Source organism: Anolis sagrei, chromosome 3 (genome assembly GCF_037176765.1).
Source record: "Anolis sagrei isolate rAnoSag1 chromosome 3, rAnoSag1.mat, whole genome shotgun sequence".
NCBI lineage: Eukaryota > Metazoa > Chordata > Lepidosauria > Squamata > Dactyloidae > Anolis > Anolis sagrei.
The window spans coordinates 62,066,394-62,086,853 of record NC_090023.1 but is presented as its reverse complement, the minus strand read 5'-3'; the positions used below and the strand labels follow the sequence as shown (position 1 = coordinate 62,086,853).

The 20,460-nt window shown below is 37.3% G+C and overlaps 1 long non-coding RNA gene across 6 annotated transcripts in view; it reads right to left on the bottom strand.

The window, feature by feature from the left end:
* The window catches only part of LOC137096714 (uncharacterized), a 354,124-nt gene that overhangs the window by 233,662 nt on the left and 100,002 nt on the right, over positions 1-20,460 (bottom strand). For 2 of the 6 annotated variants that reach the window (XR_010909638.1, XR_010909639.1), the window contains exon 1: positions 18,834-19,284. The exons of 1 other annotated variant lie outside the window; for it this stretch is intronic. This is a non-coding gene — a long non-coding RNA (uncharacterized lncRNA). Of the gene's footprint in view, positions 1-17,935; positions 17,973-18,833; positions 19,285-20,460 lie in introns of those variants that run through there. 3 more of the 6 variants (XR_010909641.1, XR_010909643.1, XR_010909642.1) reach the window with 2 other exon arrangements.

Here is a 20,460-nt window from a genome sequence, read left to right as displayed (position 1 = left end):
TAATCCCACAACCAGCCCTCCTGGTAGCAGTGGAACCACAACAGAACATTGTTACCTACACCCATCCTACAGAGCTAGCACAGGAAGATTTCATGATAAATGAAATCTAAAGCTGCTGAGATATCCAGGAAGTTCAACAAGGTAGCATTCTCCCTTTCCCCTGAAGTTGGCAATGAAAACCCTTTCAGAGCCATCCTCTGACTGAAACCAGATTGACATGGGTCCAAATAATCTGTTGAATCCAAAATTGCCTGAAACTACCCAACCACCACAGACTGAAGCACCTTGCCTTGAAAGGGAGATATTTGCAATAGGATGGTAGTTCCTTTATATCACTGGGTCCAGAGAGGTCCTCTTCAGAAAACGGTGCACTGCTGACTCCTTTATTACAGTAGAATCAGATCATGTCTGATCACACAAAGATACTGTGAATTGCACAGGCCATTAAAAAAACAGTTGGGAGACTAGACATGAACCCTCATGGGCCTTAAATTGCCTGCCCTACATCTAAAAAATCTCTTAGTTTACAGCATCTAGTAAAATGTAACTAACAATTTCTCCAAAATTAAAATAAAAGTACGTCTTAAAAGACATAAAGAAATCAAAATAAGCAATGTGATTCATGGCCATTTGTTTAAAAAGGATCTTTGAAAACAAAATGCTTGGTTTGTTTGTTTTGGTTCACACTCAACGGGAAATTTGGCAGAGGGGACATATGAAAACTCAGAGAGGAAGAAAAATCAAAGGTGGGAAAATATTTCTGCATGGAATGGAAATTTCTTGTTCAGAACCAACACCTCTACTTGCATTGTGAAGGGCCAGCCAGTTCGTCTTTTCTTTTTAAATGACCCTTACAGGATGTTAACAACAACACATAACATTAATGATTTATATGCACAAAAGGTCATTAAGGGTGCCTCTTTGATTCTTCATTTTACTTATCCTGTCAATAAAGTGCTTTGTTAAACTCTTGCACTGGCCTCATCAGGAAAAAGGGGGGAAAGAAAAAACAAAACGGAGATAAGATCTAACAAACTGGAAATAAAAAGGGAGAAAGTATCCATATACTAACATAAAAATAATATGGTAGCACTAATTACAGTTTCCTTGTAACTGATATGCAGCATTTAATCATCATTCAGAAACATCCTTTAGTGTAATTAAATCACTGCATAGCTTTGACTATAGGTACCCCATAGACTCTCCCCATAAGGGACATTACAGAGGTCATCCATTGTAAATCTTATTCTCTTCCTTGAGCAAACAAAGATAATTAAAGTGGTCCAAAGAAAGGAAAAGGCAAGGCCATAAAAACAGCAGACAAGGCAAGTAATAGTCTTGCAGACAAGGCAAGTAATTAAAGTAGTTAATTTCCGAAACAAAAAAAAGCAAGTCTATAAACTTGTTGCCAATTTGAAACTCTTCTTAAAGTAAATATCAGTAGACAGTGGAGCAGTCAGTAGTTATCAGAACTCCAATAGGTGTGACATGACACATCCATGAATCAGTTGGCTACTTGCTGTCGGCTACTTGGTCGACTACCAAGCAAAGACAAGGGAACATATCTATATTCCTATAATCTAAATAGTTAAGAACACTATTAAGGAGATATGGAAGCAAATGATCAACCTCAAGTATCTATATTTTCAAATATATGCACTCTTTTAACTATATTAAATAATTAATATTTATTTAATATTAACCTGGGCCTTTTAACTATATTAAATAATTAATAGCCAAGAAGCATGCTAAAGGTACAAAGGTGTAACATTTGTAACAACTGTAATGATCAAACTAGTACAGTGACAATAACTGCACATGGTACAGGTAACAATTTACACAACAATTGCCTGGTTTTATACATTTTTAATATATTTACAACATTTGGCTATGATAACTAAGAACCTACTCATAGGTAAATAGATACAATAATGCAGGCTGGGCCCTTCCAGACAGGCCCAAAACGCGGGACCTGAGGAGTCCTCCAGTAAAATAATAATAATAATAATAATAATAATAATAATAATAACGCAGAGTAAACCAAGTTTTTCCAGATTACTTAGCATTAATTAAGCATGTCTAAAGATCTTGACTTTAAGGTAAGATCTGGGCCTTTAGAGGTGACAGTCCTGTGAGGACTAACTTCCGGGACTGCTTCTGCAGTCCCTGCAACCACCCCACTTCTTTGAGCTTCCAAAAGCTCGGAGGATGAAAGAGGAAATTAGGGGAAAGAATATAAAGAGTACAGTGGAAGATTCGAGGAGTAAGAGTAAATACAAAATGAGGAAAGATTCAGGGGAAGGAGGACTGATTTTCAAATTTGTCCTTTCTTTCTTCTGCATTCTCCCCAGGGAATCAGACCGCCATACATCCTGTGATTGTTTCAAGATCTGAATCCTTTTTTTCTCTCCATCAGTTAAAAAAACCCTGATGTTAAAAGATATTCTCGCAATCTCATGAGGATATGCAGAATGAGAAGTACCTGTTCAAGCATAAATGCCCTTTCTTATTGTTGTTTTTGTTTTACCATCACTTCACCAGGAATGTCCATAGTCACTCGACGAAATTCCTATCTTGTTATTAATTTCCACTCCAACCCTGGAAGGTAGACTTGCTTGGAGACAGCTGTGGTAAATTCCATATCAAGCAGGGATTTGAACTTGGATCTGTTTGTTCTAAAGAATCTATACTCACCCATTCCAAAAAGTAGATACAAAGACAAAACCATAGTGGTGTAAAATGCAACTGTTTAAAGTACTGAATTTTGCATATTAAAATGCAAATTGACAATGTGCATAATTATGATATTTTGTATATTACTATTAAATATCTGAATTAAGAGGATATGTTGCTTATGTTGCATACAATAAGACAAATGTATCTTGAACCATAAGACCTGCACCTGATATGTGTATGGCCCAAGTTACAACAATATCCTCTCCACTTCAGAAAAATGTGTTCAACTTCCTTCTTTTTGGCCTTTAAATAAAATAACAAGATGTTTCATTATTCCAGTTAGCTGTAGGATGACTTAAAGAAGCCCAGAAGTAATGTAGTCTAAAATTAGACACATAAAGTGAGAACCTCAAGGAGAAAGAGAATGGGAATAAAAGGAACTAAAACTAATCTATGGAGTCCAAGAATACCAGTTGGTTATACCCATACTCACTGGAATAGAACACATTTTGCTTATTCCAAGCCTGTACAGGCAGTCCCCAAGTTACGAACAAAACAGGTTCTGTAAATGTGTTCTTAAGTTGAATTTGTCTGTAAATCAGAACAGGTATGTTTTAAAGTGTAACTCCAGCCATATGTTTAATACACACACACACACACACACACACACACACACACACACACACTTTGGACAGCATAGGGAAGTGAATTCATAGTTTTGCCAAGGACACCAGGCTGGAATGATCCCATAATCCCCTATCACTCCCCCATGTGGGAACCTAAGGTTTTTTCCATGGCCCCATAGCCCCACATGGCAATGCCCCTGTAACCCAAACTTTATGAACTTTTTCCAACTTCTGTAAACTTTTGAGAAATTTTATCAACTTTTGAGGACTTTTAAGACCTTTAGGGACTTCCATGGACTCTTTGTCAAATTCCTATGAACTGTGAACTCTTATGAACTCTTTTTATCAACTTTTCCAAACTTATATGAACTTCAATTGACTTTGGGGGCTGACATGACTTTCCCTTAGACCCTGCATGATTCCCTCTCTCTTCCTATGAATTCCTTGTATGTTCCTTTGCCCCATTCCCCATCCCCTATGTGTATGTATGTGTATATATTATATGAAGGAAAAGCCACTGTTTTCATAAAACCAGCAACTCTCATGAATCTGGAAGCCCCTCCAATACGTCTTGAGCCAGATAATCCCTTAACAAAAGGTTTTACCAAGCCCACTTGCATGGACAATAAGATAAATGACTCTTATCAAAACCCAGGCCTCAGAGGAATATGTCAGACTACTAGAAAGATAAGGTCCATGGACATACAAATCACTCAACAACAAAAGGTGTCTTCTTGTCTGCGAGGAATTGGGGCTTCACCACAGCTTCTTCCATTAAATCAGCCCTGTTGGCCAAAGCCAGTTCCAAAGTTCATCAACGCACCCCATATCTCCGGATGATAAAACAAAGGACCTGGCCATTTGAGCCAGACTACAGATGATGATTCCAAGGACCTAAACAATAACCCCAGTTTGGCTTGAGGGCTTAAGCAATCTTTTGCAAACATTAATCATTTAAACCAGTCAACTAGACATTTCTTCATTGTTTCCCTGTTGCCCACCTCCCTTCCACCTCATTGGCTGAGAGGCCAAAGCAGGGCTAAGGCCACCATTGGCTCTCCTGCTGGCTTGCTGACATCACAGCCAATCATAACAACGCCAGCTTGGGGGGCGGGGGGTTGTGGGCATGGGAACTTTTGAATCTGAAGACTATATAGGTTGTATCTCTTTGCCCAATGGGCATGTCAATTTGTTGGAAGATTACTGCAATTGTCAGCCTTTCCAACTGGGATGAAATAAACATTTCAGTGGCTTTCTCTTCAACTTGGTGAGAGTTATTTGGGGGAAAATAGGGAAAATTTCTTTTAAGGTTCTCTCGTCTCACAAGATGTTTGGATCCTCTTTGTTGGGTCTTGCTGGTCCTTGCCTCAACGGGACCCCCTTAAATTCCTACTGAACCTAATACTGCAGAGAAAAGCTTGGAAAACCTTGTCATTATCTCAAACCATAAATGAATGAAACAATAACATTTGTAGAATGGATTTTTTTAGCTGTGTTGTTGGTAAATCACAGAGTTGGAGAACTATGATGTCTGCCTCTCAATGGAAACAGAAACAACTTATCAATGGAGGGGGCAGTTGCCAATCATAAGTTGTTTCTGTATTTTCCCATTTACATATGGAGTCTGGTAAGGGTGCCACTCTGAAGAAAGGTCCAGGTAAGAAAATGACAAAATAGAAGCTTATTGAGCTAACTTGATGTGAAGCTTTGATTTTTGGAATATGAATTTAAAAAAAACTACAAATACCAATCTTTTTTTCAAAAGATTAATAAAACATTTATTGCCTTGTGAATATTGTATGGGCATGTAATATGTTAATATACACAAATGTCTTGCCAAATGAACATGTCTGACACCTCAGTACATAAATACATAGAAGATATATATGAATGGATAAATTAGAAATCCCATTTTCTTCTTAAATCTAATCTATAATAGTGATACAATCTAACAGTTATGGGGGGTGAAAGTTTAGATAAAATTTAGATCAAGGAGAAGTGGAAGTAAAATATGAGAGTAATGTTATGGGTGAGATAGGATGACTTCCACACTGGATTGGCTCATTCCTTCAGATATGTTTTGTTTATTTACACTGAGGAATAATTTTAAAGGTCTTCAGGAAGGTAGCTGCGCAGAAAAAAAAGTTTTGTGACATCTTAAAGACTCTTAAATTGTATTTGGCTTTTGTAGACTACAACTCAATGAGATGAACGGAAATATTACCTCTGTTGACATATTATTCAACACATACATGAATGGGAAGTTGTAATAATGGCATGGAAGGAACTTGAAGTTTCTTTTCAAGGCCAGAATTCCATCATTGAACTAAATTATATTTCTCAGCCGTGCTTTCTACATACATGATACAGGATGAGTACCTCTTTAGTCAAATACTTGAAACCAGAAGTATTTTTTTTATTTCAGATCTATTTGGATTTTGGAATACCCATATGTGCATATATGAGATACCTTGGAAAGGGGAACCAATTCTAAATGCAAAATTCATTTATATTTAATGTATACTTTGTACAAATAACCTGAAGGTACTTTTATACAATATTCTTAATTTAATATATTTATGTATGAAACAATGTTTGTGTACACTGGACCATATGAAATCAAGTGTCACTCTGAGCCACTCATTTGCTCAATTTTGAATTTTGGAACACTTCGGATTGCAGATTTTCAGATATGGGATGCTCATATGAGATGATGGCTGAAACATAGTGGTAGAAAAAAAGTATAAAACAATGCGTGTACTTAATTTACAAATTAAATTTCTACTTTATGTCAATTAAGCTCCCAGAGTTGAGATACTGCAAGGGGACTGGAGATTTTTTTTTCTCACAGGTTGTCTCCATGAAATATCATTTTTGCTGTGTGAATGGAAAGAACACAAGTCTGAATCTAACACAGAATTCAATAGACATGATGAAAATGTCATATACAGACAAATAATAAGTTATAATAAAGACTGTTGAATAAATTAATGTGCTTTTGAAAAAAAAACCAGGAATAACCATGTGGTCTGTAGGTAAAAACCAAAAAAATGAGTGCTGCATCATTCAGAGTAAACTTACTTTTTAAACTGAATACAGTCTTCTAATGTTTCAGTATCTTTTAAAAATGTTGTTGGTACTTAAAAATGAACCCATCCAAAAGAAAATAATCTTTTATGCAGGCAGCTTCTTTTAAATTATTAAGACTGCAGGGAATCTGTTATTTGAAAAAATAATATTTTCAAATCTTCTTTCCAGATACCAGAAGCAGAACAGAAGTTCATTAAAGGTCATATGAACTTACTGAAGACATGAAATGATCCACCAAGTTGGAGCAGAAAGAGACAAGCCAACATTGTATTGGTTCTTTTGGTGTTATCTAAGGCTATTGAATGCATTGCAGTCCTAGATCTTGTTGAAGATGCTGAAGATTGTTGTTGTTGTTATTTATTTGAAACACAACAAGATTAGTGCACAGGAAACAAGATCATTATGCTTGCTGTTGTATTGGATCACACATCGGAAACTTCCCAAGTGCCTAGGACTGTATGATGTATCAGCAAATAATGCATGCAGATCCAAATAGGGTGGCTCTCAAGTTATTTCTCTTCAATCCTGCTGTCACCTGGGATTTGCAACATCGACAATCCATACTTGGTTTTTTAACATGATCGTAAGGTCAGGAGTATTGTGCTCCAAAACTCTGTCAATCTGAATTCGGAAGTCCCAGAGTAGTTTGATGTGTTCATTTTATGTAACTTTTCCAGGTTTCTTCTTCTTCTTTATACCACCTTTCTCTCTCTCAAAGAGAGTCTGAGTGGTGGACAGTGGTAAAAATAGTACAATATACAATTTAAAACTTAAATATTTAAACATAGCAACGCTTCAGTCACTTTGCTGCATCCCCATAGAGCATGTTGCTCACAGTTGTTTAATTGCAAGCAGAATTCTACTTCAGACTTTAAGAGATCTGAAACAAGACCCAGAACACACCAAGATGCTGAAGATGCCACTGTCCCCACTTTAATATTTCACAGTTTCTTCCAAATTCATGAAGAGCTCTTAGTTGAATTCCAGATACAGCTTGTTAACTCTATAAAAATATGCTGCTTTATTTCTTAGAATAGAACAGAATTCAGCAGAAGGGCTTCTTCATTTTCAAGCTCAGAGTATATGTTTGAAGAAGTGCCCAGTAATGCTATTGTTGCTTTCAAGTGGTTTCTGATTTATGGTGATCCCACGGAAACCCTCTTGCAGGGTTTTCTTGGGGGGGGGGGGGGGGGTCAAGGTGCCTTCTTCTGTGGTTGAGGGAATGTGACTTGTTGAAGGTCACTCTGTAGGTTTCCATAGCCAATTTTGTAACATTGGCTATGCTGCTTGAGTTCACTGGGAAATGAAATCTAAAATATCTGGAAGGCTAACACTTGTTAGATGATGTTTTGGCATGCTTGCCAACATCCTTAATCCTCACCCTATGACCATCATTGGGCTGCTGCAGTAACTTGTAGAATTTGGCCATTTGTTAAGAGATAGAGATTCATTTGCAGAATGAGAAAGAGTTGACTATAACAGAGATTAGGATTTGGGGAAACTAGTTTTCTGAATAGCATAGGCATAACCTATGACCATATAGCCCATACGTGGAGAAACTTCTGTGCCGAGGTTAGAAAGAACACCCAGAAGGATTCAAAAGGCAGGGGACATACCAATCCAGGTTTTCTTTCACTAGGAATGATGCTCAAAAATCCTTGCCAAAACCATTAAATACGGTAGAAAAGCCCATTTTATTTTCCAACCTTCTTATCTCTCAGATATGAAGTTCAAAATTTTAGATTATCACAATGATTCTCATCAATATGTAGAATGACTTTTTGGTACTATCCTGCTTTATACCCCTAGAGATTTATAGATATTAATAATACTGAGAAACCATGTCCCTATTCGAATCAAGTGTTTATCTACCTGATTCTACACAATATATTAGATAAGATGTGATAGTTGTAAACACAATTTTAGTGCAAGATACCCTGTTCTGCAATCAAATAATTTAACTGTCTATCAACAAGTATATATATATATATATACAATTGAAGTAGAAGATGAGTGAAGCTGGCTTACTCAAACAAATGAATATTAAAGTACAGCATCTGTAATTGGATATACAGGACAAGATAAATATTTTCTCCAGCAAATATTTTCTTCAGCTAGAGATTGCTAGTGCTGTTCTACTTATTTCCTGATATATGTTCATGGCTGAAATATGAAATATTAGACTATTCTGGCTTTAAATTACCTTTGCTACTCTGAGATTTTATATTCATCATCATTAGTGATCACTTGTATCTGAGTAGGATAGCCTTCCAAGTATAGGATCATGGTGATGGATAAGTAGGTGACTGTGGAGACCTATTCTTGACCCACATGTTCTTCCACAGTGAAGACATAGGTTTCCACATGAAAGGCAGTCCCAGTCAGAATTGGCTTGACACACCTTCCTCTTGACGCGTTTCTCCCTTTCACCCTCCATTTGTGCTTCTTTGAATTCCACAGCAGTGTTGGTAACAGCTGACCTCCAGTTAGAGCCCTCAAGGGCCAGGGCTTCCCAGTTCTCAGTGTCTATGCCACACTTTTTAAAGAGCCTAAAGCTCTTTTCCTGTCTACCGACTTTCCATTTTCTGTTCTTCCAGAAGAAGATGTAGCCTCCTTTTAATTCCTTCAGCTGTCCCGCTCCTGCTCTCTGGGTCTCTTGGAGTACTGCTATGTCAATGTTAAAGTGCCTCAGCTCCCTTGCAATAATAGCAGTGCTGCATTTGGGGCATTTGCTGTACATTCCATGTTCCAAAGTTCATCTTTCTTTTTCGGCTGCAAGATGGCGAAACCTCTGGACATGGCAGTCTGGTCAGCAATGAGAGAGGCAGACTATTTTTAGGGCATCTTTTCTAGCCCCTTCCCCATGTGGGGTGAGCAGAGTGGATCCTGAAAAGGGCCACTCAGTCATAGATACAGCTGCTGGACTATTCAACTGCCTTGGACCTTGAGGTAGAACAACTGAATTCATATCCATTGCCCATGTGCCAGTCTGTGACTAGGAGCCTCCAGGTTTCACAGTTTTGCCCCCATCACCACTCACTGATGGCCATGGGACTTTTGGATTTGTTTTATTTTTCTTAGAAGACATCTGTGTGTGAGGTTTTTAATGTGTAGAAGTCAGTGCATGTCTTCACAGAATGAAGTTCCCTACCATTGGCACCGTGGCTTCTCATCTGTTGTAGACTTCTTTCACCTTCACAACCATCGTAACATATACATGTTATCTTCCACCTGCTTCACCATTGAGGTCTTTAGGTCTTCGGATAGTGCTTGGTCTGGATTCTCCCTTGCGGCCCCTCCTGAGTGGACCTGACTTTGGTGGTCATGCCCACAAGTTCATTGGAACACACAAGCTCGCTCCCCACAACAAGGTGACAATCTATTGTTTTGATATTACTACCATGCTGACCAGGTGGTATATAATTTTCTGAGCAGGACAGAGAATTAAGGCACCCAGGAAGAGTCCAGTGCTGCCAAGTAATATGTGCTCTTGTCATAGGGAATGATATAATCTGTAATATACAAGATAAATGGTATTCATTTTTTCCAAAGTAATGTTAGATAATAACACTCAAAGGAGGTAAGACAACCAAGTTCCTAATGACTAAAAAGAGCTTCAAACCCAACCACCTGGGAATTTAGTAAGATCTTGGTACCTGTTGCTTTCTCTGTCTAGGAGGATAGAACCGTAGCTCAAATAATAAAGGCTGATGCTGCTCCATAAGATAATTGGATAATATCTACCTGTGAATTCTATATGACCCAGGTTTCTATTACTTTGCCTGGTCCATTTCCATGGGATTTGGGAATTTAAGACCATGATTAGACTCCAGCAGTAAAGCTGGCAGCTGCTAGAAAATGACCTCTATCTTCACAGATGAAAACGAAGATACATATAATCAACCAACATCAGGTCAAGATGGTTAAAGCTATAAATAAACTAGAATACTAATGTGAGAGAGACTGCATCACTTTCCTACTGCCACGGGAAGAGAAAAATCTCTCCCCGGCCACCTTTTTTTTCTCCTAGTATAGAATTAATTAAGTGCAAAGTGCACTTTCCCACTTTGAACTCAGGCCCCTTCTAAACTGCCATATAAAATCCAGATTATCTGCCTTGAACTAGATTATATTGCAGTGTACACTCTTATAATCCAGTTCAAAGCAGATCATGTGGATTATCTATTTCCATAATCTGGATTATATGATGTGATGAATTGCCTACCTGTAGGCTAGAGAAAAGCTCAGGAAGAAGGCCCAAGTATTTTGGCAGCCATTTTATGGGATGGTGCATGGAGGCATCCAACTTAGGTTAGTCATTTCCTAGAGGAGGCAGAGCTTAGGAGCAACCTGGAGGGAAATGCGGAGAAACTTTGTGATTGGCTGGGAGAAAGTGGGTGGAACTTAGTTGGAATGCAGAAAAAATTGCTGTTAGGAGTGCATTTTAAAATCTGACAGTTTAGTCAGGGTATGAGTGTTGAAGAAGAGAGTTAGGTTTTGGGAGAGAGTTAGGAGAGGAGAAGTTAGAGAAGCTAAAGTGGTTAGTTAGAGAATACTGATAGCTATTAGGAAGAATAACTGGTATAGAGTATAAACAGATCCAAGGGAAAGGACTGTTTGAAGTATTAGGAATTCTAGTCAGAAGGAAGTCTGCTAGTTTCCTGAGGGAGTGAAGAGTTGTTATTGGAACCAAGTACTGAACTGTTTTAAAGTAACCATAAGCTTCATCTCATCCTTGCAACCATTACGCTTAAGTGCCTGTATTTTTGAAATCCACACAAAATAAATAACTTTGTTCTTTGTTAATCATATATCTGTCTCAGAGTGCCTCTGAGTGGAGAGGTTCCATGGCAGTTTGGGGGTAACAGAGTTCCCAGATTGGTGGCAGCGATATTTTAGAGGAATCTCACTGTTATTCACCTCGGCATTTGGTGCCCTGAGTGTGAATTCAGCACATTCCAACTTACTTTAAACCCCTGGTCAAACAAAAACTGAAAATCCCTTTTGAATTTGGGTGGTAGCCAGTTTCCATACTGAAGTTTCCTCAGAATAGTGTGTATTGGTGGCAAAGTCTCTGCAGCCTCCAAAGATTTAATCGAATTTAAATAATAATATTTTACAATTGGTGACACAGTGGTAGGATCTCCAAAGAAATTGTGATCCTCTCTACTTGGTAGACTCCCTCTCCTTCCTCCTCCTTGTGTTACATGTGGCAATGTAGAAGGGGCCTCAGTTAACACCAAGTGTAGTAAAGCAAGGAGGGAGGAGGAACGAGAAACTGGTACATTCTAAAAGGGAACAGAAAAGTATTGAATGTTACCACAAAAAAGCAATATTTGAATAGGCTGATGGTAGTGATGGGTTATTTCTATTGTTCTTTGAAACAACCTCTGAGGATGCTTGCCACAGATGCAGGTGAAACATCAGGAGAGATTGTTTCTAGAACATGGCCATACAGCCCGAAAAACCTACAACCACCCGGTGATTCTGGCCATGAAAGCCTTCGACAATATACTGTAAATGTATACTCTCTCTTCTGCTTGAGATGTTGCTTAATGCCTTTTTTTCCTGTTGAATCATCCCACCACTGTCCATGATATGTCCATAAAAATTGGTTTTAATGATTTCTGAATTAATATTAAACAAAGTAGGTTTGCAATGTATCTTGTAGTCCAAGTTCAAAAAAATCTACTAATTCAGACATAAAGTTGCAAAAGTGAAAACTGGAGAGGACTCCTGTGCTTTTAATCATTGTGTAGAAGAAGGGATTTCAGTAGTTATACCTTGCTACCTGATTTCATGACAAGTGATGCCTACTGAAATTCCCTCAACTACATCACCATTCTAGGTATAGGAGCCCTCTCCAATTTCAGTCTAGCAACCTTAACAATTGTGGTTAGACTCAACAGGAAGCAAGCAATTAAGACCTGTAAGGAAGGAGGCAAAGAATGATGAAGTGTCTGGTGGGTTGTGTGCATGTGTTTACAGAAATAGTGTTTCTATCGGTCATACAATACCCTATGCTTATGCTTCACATGGTGGTGCCTATATTTATTTAAATATTATTGATTTACAATATATGTTTCCTCTTTGTTTATATGTATTTGGCTTAGTATCTATTGATGTTTACAGACAACAGTTTCCATTTGTGATTGTATGTTTAGCATGATTATTTGAGGGAAATCATAAGCAGCATAAAACATTAGCACAACTTTTAAGATTAACATCAGATACTATGCTTTGTGTTACTAGTGATATTAGACAATAGGGTAAAAGAGGTAGGCTTTTAACATTGGTAGTTTCAAACTCTGAAATGCTTTGCTATTAGATTTATTTTGTGTACTCTTTCCATTCTTTACTTCATTAACTTTCAGTGTTTAACCATATGCTACCTTCAGAGTCTCTTCTTTTAACTGATGTACCATTTTTGTGTGGCATTTTTTAAAATTTCAAATATTTTATGAGTTTTACTTTGGTCTTTGAATTGTATTTTTCCCCATTAGCTACTTCAAGAGTTCTTAACAGGAAAGTTGAGTTTTCATAAAAGCGATAAAAGGAAAAAACAATATATAACAACTTCAAAGCTTGGAAAGTTACCTTCTTTGACTCCAGCTCAGAGAGCCAAAGAGTCTGGCAGTTGTTGCCTGACACAGCGACTTTTCCAACCTTTGAGCAACTGATTATTTGTCAAAATTCATCACTAAATAGACACATCCAACAACAGATACAGAAAGACATAGACAAATGTTGATGGTCTTATGACAACAAACCCTATCATAAAATTATTATCAATTGTAAGTAATCACAGACAAGAGAGCATCTAATGGACTAGATAGTAAGCTCTAAATCTTAGAGAAATGCTTTTCAACGTCATTAACATATGTCATCTAATTCAGACAGATACCAGTAGTACCAGAAATAAGCTTATTTCTATTTATAATAGAACATTGAAAAGTCTAGAATTTCTGGCATCCGGTTTTGAAAATAATTCATAAAATTGTAGCTTATCCTACTAGAAAAAGTACATAATGGCAAGTTTTGTGAAATAATTTATTACTTTTTAAAATGCTTTTCATTATAATCATGCTTTAGCTACCTTTTCTTTAATTTAGCCTATGAGCTGGCTTGGGTTCCATGTTGATAGATAGACAAGAAAGAAAATAAAAAGTGAAAGTTTTCATTTGCTATTTATTACTGGATGAGTAGGATTTCATATGTTAATTATGCTTCTTCTAAGACTTTGCATGTGGGCAAAGTTTGGGATGAAGATAGAAAAAAATTGACACAAGATTTTAAGTTCAAAGAGGAAGCACAAGCCATATGTATTTATGTGACTTTAGTTCCGGTTTGTAAACTATATGGATAAAACAGTTCCGTGAACAGAAAAGTTTAAATCTATATGAGAACATAACTTGCAGATAACATGGACCCATACTAGTAAGTATATTTCAGAAACAAAGAATGTGATAACATGTTTTCATTTTTATAACAAAATGACTGGAATCCTGTTAGGGACTTCACATCTTTGTAAGTTGACTTATACCTGTGGGAATCAGAAGTGAGCAGTTCCATAGCATCCATAGCTAGTGAGGAGCTCTTGTTATGTGACTATGTTAATATGTAGGGTGGCCAGCAAAGTGTCCAATGTGCACTGGGAATGATGTTCATTGGGAATTTACATTGGTCCTGTTGTACATTTCTCCCATTATGAATTGGAACATTGTACATCTTTGCAATTCACTAACAGGTTTTCTTAGCATCTCTGCTATGTAGCCTTGCACATGTAAAGCATATGACAATACATCACAGTTGACGATTCTGCCAAAAGTTATTTTTCCTTATTATTTTTAGTTTTATTGCCTGCCTTTCATACATGAAGCTCATGATGCAGTACATGTTTATTCTACATGATTTTTCTATGTTCAGAAGAATTATCTGATGAAAGGCCAGCTTCAAACATAAGTAAACACTTGTTTCCAAATTTTGTAGAAACATGCTAGTATGACCTTTGGATAGTAGTTCCATTGGTATTCTCATATTGAGACACATAAATATGAACTGGAGATCTTCTTCTACACAAAAAAATATCTGGAAGTTAGAAATCCCAAGCTTCTCTCTTTCACAGAAAGCCACTCTATTTAGAGGGAAATGTCCAATTCAATATGACTACTTTCTATGTGAGGAGAGTTACCAAACTAGAGATGGTGGCAGGACTGATGCACTCCTCTCTTTAGTTATTGATTCAGTACTCTTTGAGAACAAGGAAAGTGTGATTGGGTTCCCAGTGAATCATATGGCCAAACTGTCATTTGACCCTGGCTTTCTCCAAGGACATAAATCAATCATCACAGTTGCCTATGTTTCTATTTGTCTTTCTTTTTTTAATTTCAGCCATGGAATCCCACTGGATAACCTTGGGGAAGTCATAGCCTCTAAGTGTTCATTTTCACTTGCTGTTTATGGCAGAGGGGCACAATGCATGGAGCTGATCTGACTTTGATCCACATTACCTGAAGTCACTAAATACTCCATTGCTTTCTCAAAGCTCTGGAGTATCCAGCTACTTTGTGGCAGTGTGATCAACTGTTCATAATGATGTCTATGTCTTCTTGTTTTACAGATATATTTTGACTGCTGTCAGATATAGGTCCTTAACTCAGCTTCCTGCAGTTGCAGCATCCCTTCAAAAATATTACCAATTAGAAACAAGGGAGATAAAATAAGACTAAGCTGACAGAATAGGTGTATTACAAAGTTTTCTCAAATGTTTAGGAACTCATGAAATGATATAACTTCCAAAATATATCTCATGACAAAAGAGAACCCCAGCCAAACTATATCAAATGTTGCTAATGAGTACAGCTGTGTGTACTCCGACTGTACATTGTGAATGTATATACAACATAGTTATGGAAGTTTGTAAGTATTGTGACAGCATCCTGGGATTTCTAGTTTTCTATAACCATTAGAATTTTCTCCCAGAAAGTTATAGGCCTGTAGTTCATGGGAGGGCTCTTCAGAAATCAGTCCTAAATATTTCATCAAGCTATGAATTTCACAATTCTATAAGATAATATAACAGTAGTTAAAGTTATATCAAATCACTTTACAGTACCATTAAGGTTCTGTAAAGCAGAAGATAGAGAGTATTCTGTTATAATTCTTGCACCTTTAATTCAGATATGACATAGAAGGGGGAACTAGATATCAAAACATTTGCTGGTAGCTGTTGAAGTAGCAAATTCTTATTTATATAACTATCCAGATACCCAGAATTTTGATTGCTATGCTTTTTTTCAATCCTCTGTTATGTTTTCAAAAGTGTATATGATGGAATGTGAGTTCTGATTAATGGAAGGAAGATGTAGACATTGGCTCTTTCTCCCACTCTGGACATTCCACAGATATATATACTCCACTTGTTTTACCACTATCAGATTCTTTGAAGATGCCAGCCACAGATGCAGGTGAAACATCAGGAAAAAATTGTGATTGGAAACCTCCCAACACTCCAGTGGGAGGAACAGATCATCTTTAAAGGGCTTCTGAATGAACTAACCTTTTTCTGAAATCAAGAGAAAGTGACTTGCACAAATTCAGATTACCAAAGGTTCTTCTAAATAGGTCTATGTTTTTTTGGGTTGTTGTAGGTTTTCCGGGCTATATGGCCATGTTCTAGAGGCATTTTCTCTATGTTTTTTTTGTCATTTTTAGCTATTTTTGTACAAAAATCGGGATTGCACAAAATTCATGGAAGGTTTTGTTTAAACAAAAGTTCAAGTTGATTTTAAAAACAACTTGAAATGTAATAATTTGCACAGGTGTTGGTCATTTTTCAGTAGAGTGAACATTGGTAAAATGTGCAAGTAATTATTGCATTGATATTCAATAGTGACCACTGATGGCATGACAAAATGTCTGATGTATAGATTTTACATTTTGGTTGTTGAGCAACATGCAGTTGATGTTATCTGAGAAACTGCAAAACCCGTTTCTTCCTGATATTTTCCTACTGATATTCTTCCTGATATTTTCCTACTTCTTCTATGTAGTACAGTCAAGAGCCACAATCTCTTCTGTTGGCAGATGGTGGGTCCATTCCCACACAGTTATGTTTCTAATGTTCTTGGGTGGTGTGACCTAATGTGATGGAAGAATTTCCCACAACCAAAGACAATGAAACCCAAATGTCAAATTTATTTAGGAGATGTTAAACAATAGATGTGTCTACCTTGAAGTCCAAGGTTTATATTGTAATTATAGAGAGGCCTTTCAGATTCTCATTTATAAGCATTCCAGATCATCTTTTTTACCCTAATGGATCCCCAAATCTTTCGGTTGCTGAAATTTTCTAATCTCAATGAAGATCTTCAATGAGACTTCCAAGGTTGAGGAAGCACTTGAGAAACCTTTTCTCCCCACTTTTACACCATGGAGAATACTCATTTCCCGAGAGAGTACTTGAAATGGCTGTTCACATTCTTCCATCTCAATCTCTGTTTCAAAACATGCTCTGAAAACACCCTAAAGAAATTAATTTTAAGAGATACAGTGTGGGAATTCAGACCCTACACTTTCTTTTTTTCTTTCTTTCTTTCTTTTTCTTCTTTTTAAAAATCTCCTTATGTTTGTGTCCACAAAAGAAGGCAGAATTCATACCAATGAAAGGAACATAGAAGATAAAGCTAAGTAAAGCTATTCATGTAGTTTCAACAACCCACTGAAGTCTATCAAGTTAGGAACAATGTATTGCTGTTATTTATATATGTATTCATTTGTTTAACTCAATATATTTTTATACTGCCCACAGGCCTCTCTGGGTAATATTAGTGTTCCTACACCTGCACACATTAGCTCTGGAAAGGGCAATAAAAAATAAAATTAAGCAAGAATCATGGGAATAGCTATAGCAGGTGAACAATGAGAAACAGTTCACTTGAATAGCTTTTCCTCCCTGCTGATGTTTAGGTATATTCTAGAAAACAATATTCTTCACAAAAAAGTTGAGAAGCGATATTTCTTTTCTCAAAATGTAAAAATCTAACCAACCAACTCCTTTATACTAACTGAAATGTTATACTGTTTTTGTTCGCTTTCCTAACAAATCCAGAAGCATTTTATAGCTTTAGTATATGTTTGATTTTTTAAAAAACTGAAAAACTGAAAAAGAACTGAAAAGTAAAAGTCCATAAAGTTAAGTAAAGGACTCTCAGTTAAGTCAGTTAAACACTTTGGGCTCATTTGCTTTTAAAATAGCCAGAGTTTTAAATGAATATTGCACATGCAGTAATTTTGGCATGCACGGATGATTTATTACTCTCAATTTCACCCACTCAGCAGATTTTGCAAGCATATTTCTTAGCTCCCTGTCATCTCGTAACATTTAATACAGTTGTCTTTTTAATAGACAATGACTTTTTTTCAAATGAGCCACTCATTCAAGTTAGTGTCTGATTGTATTTATTGCCACATATTAAGTGAAAATATATACAAATCTTTAGAAAGTATCTCTTCTGCATCTGACAAATAGATTTACACGATACCTTAGGATCTGTCTCTCCCAGATACATTCACATACCCCTGCAAAGAAATTTAGGAAATACCATAACTAAAAATGCAGCAGACCAGAATATTTTATCTCCTCAGAAACATACTACTTCATTTTTACAACAAAAAGAAAAAGAAAAAAGAAAGAAAACAAACGTAAAGACATGCATCTCAGAACAAAGGAACTGTTTATTTACTTGAGATCTTAGAATAAGTCAGGAGAAAAGAAAATGAAAAGTTAACTGTCAATAGTACAAAGCACAATTGGACCAAAGAGTATAAAACTTGAATTCAGAAATAAGTCAAAAGAGGGAGAGGAAGGACATTCTTTCTTCCCATGTTTTAGCTTAAAAAATAAAGGGAACAGAAATGAGTCTCGCTGGCAGGCAGATAACTTGTAGGCCCTGACCCTTCAACTCACCAGGAATTCAAACACAAAGCTCTTTTCATAGTGACCATCCTATACATTCTCAAGATAAGACTGCAAACTAAGAACTAGCAGAGAAGTTGACAAAGGAGAGACTTTGCAAAGTTCTTATTACTATTTCTTCTCTCTCTGTGCGTGTGTTTCTCTGTCTCTGTCTCTGTCTTTCTCTCTCTCTCTTACACAGACACACTAGATATACAGATGCAGACCTGGGATTATTTATGCAGTTCTTTCCTATTGCTCCCTTTGGATTAGGATCAGGAGGTGAGCATTGGTCAGGAATCATAGAGAATCATATTCCTTTCCATCTGTGATGTGTGCAGAAAATAATACCCACCAAAGTATTGTGCAGTTCAGAATCCAAAACTGCATGAAGATTATATCTCCCCCTCCATAACAACAGTTTCCCATGTGCACACACACAAAATCTGGTACATTTAAAATCATGTTTTCAAATCTCAACTCACCGTCAGAGAGCAACAGTTGCCTGAAAGCAGTGGTCCTTTCTGCCCTGCTCCATTGCACATTTTCCCTAAGGCAGTCCAAAGCTTAATAGCTGAGAGCTGCCACACAGAGGCCCCTTCTGTGAGACGGCTTATTTGCCTGTCAGCCGAGATCCAAAGTTTCTGCCCTGTGCAGGAGTGCACTTTGCTGAACTCCTGATATCTGTTCCATAAACGGCTGCAGTTTGCTTGGAGTACAGAACTCGCTCTTGCAACAGCTCCCTGAATACGGATTCCTTTCTTTTCCCTAGTTGCATGAATAAAAGCTTTAAGTTGTTACTCTCCTGGTTTTTTAAAGTTCTTTAGTAAATAGTGGGTGGAGAGATCTCAGCTCAGAACAAGGAAACTGCGCATAATCAGAACTTGGAGAACTTCCTCCCTTCTTCCCTCCTCTCCCCTCCTCCCAGCTAAACTAAGCTGCCACTGCTCCTTCATAGAATTTAGGAATGTAAAGGGAGGACTCCAAGAGGCCCAGTCAGACAAACCTTTCTCAATCAATTAGCTTGCAACCATTACTTGTGACCTAAGGTCACGGCAGCATAAGTGTGTGGGGTGTGCCTTGAGGAGGGCCAAGCTGCTTATTAAAACTTACATAACCCAAAGTGTTCGAAAAGAGAAAATCAAACACAACTTGCAAAGTGGGAGAGGGGGAAAAATGAAATTATTTCCAAATCCTGCGATTTCACAGGAAGTTCACAAAGTGAGCCAGAGAGAAAGATGCACAACAGCCTGGATAAAAACTCAAGGTGTTATTACTATTAGAAACCCAATAGAGGAAATAAATGATAAGGAATAGTGGTGGTGGATTTGGCAACATTTGGGATCATTTCCCAGTATTTTTATTCTATAAGTAATTCTGTGAACCCAGGCCCGTAGCCAGGATTTTGATTCAGGGGGTGCTGAGTTTGATTCGGTGGGGGGGGGGGGGGTGAGTTTGATTCAAGGGGGGGGGGGTAGGATCTACCCTAGCAAACCTTTTGTATCATTATCCTAATAGCCCCGTGCATATGGGATATATTGAGCATCGTGATCAGATCATGATATGAATAAACATACCAGTTTAAATAATGTACCCATAAGGCCTTCTTGTAGACCACCCTGAGAATTTGGGGGGGGGGGGGGCTGAAGCCCCTCAAGGCCCCCCCCCCCCCCCAGCTACATGCCTGTGTGAACCTAATTCAATATTTATTTTGCCAATTTAGCAGAAACATGACATGGGAGCTGGGTCCTTTTTTTGATTCCTGTAAATTTTACTTCTTTTTGCAAAGAGACAATTTTTCATTTCAGTGAACCTTCTTATTCTTTCATTAGCTGAAAATGTGCAAATTCTGTTCAAAAGAATCTCTTCATTCCAAGAATTTGATGTTTTATTTCCATATGCTACCATGGCCTCTACAAATGTCAATGAAAATAATAATAATATAAAGAAGAACAATAACTCTCTCAATATTTAAGCACTGTGTTGCTAATATGTCATGGAGGAGTGGGTGTTGCTTACAGAGATTCCCACACATCAAATATACACCCCTTGCAGAGAAAAGATGACTTCAAAAAGAGCTTCAACTTCATATCCTGCCAGCCCTGTGACAAG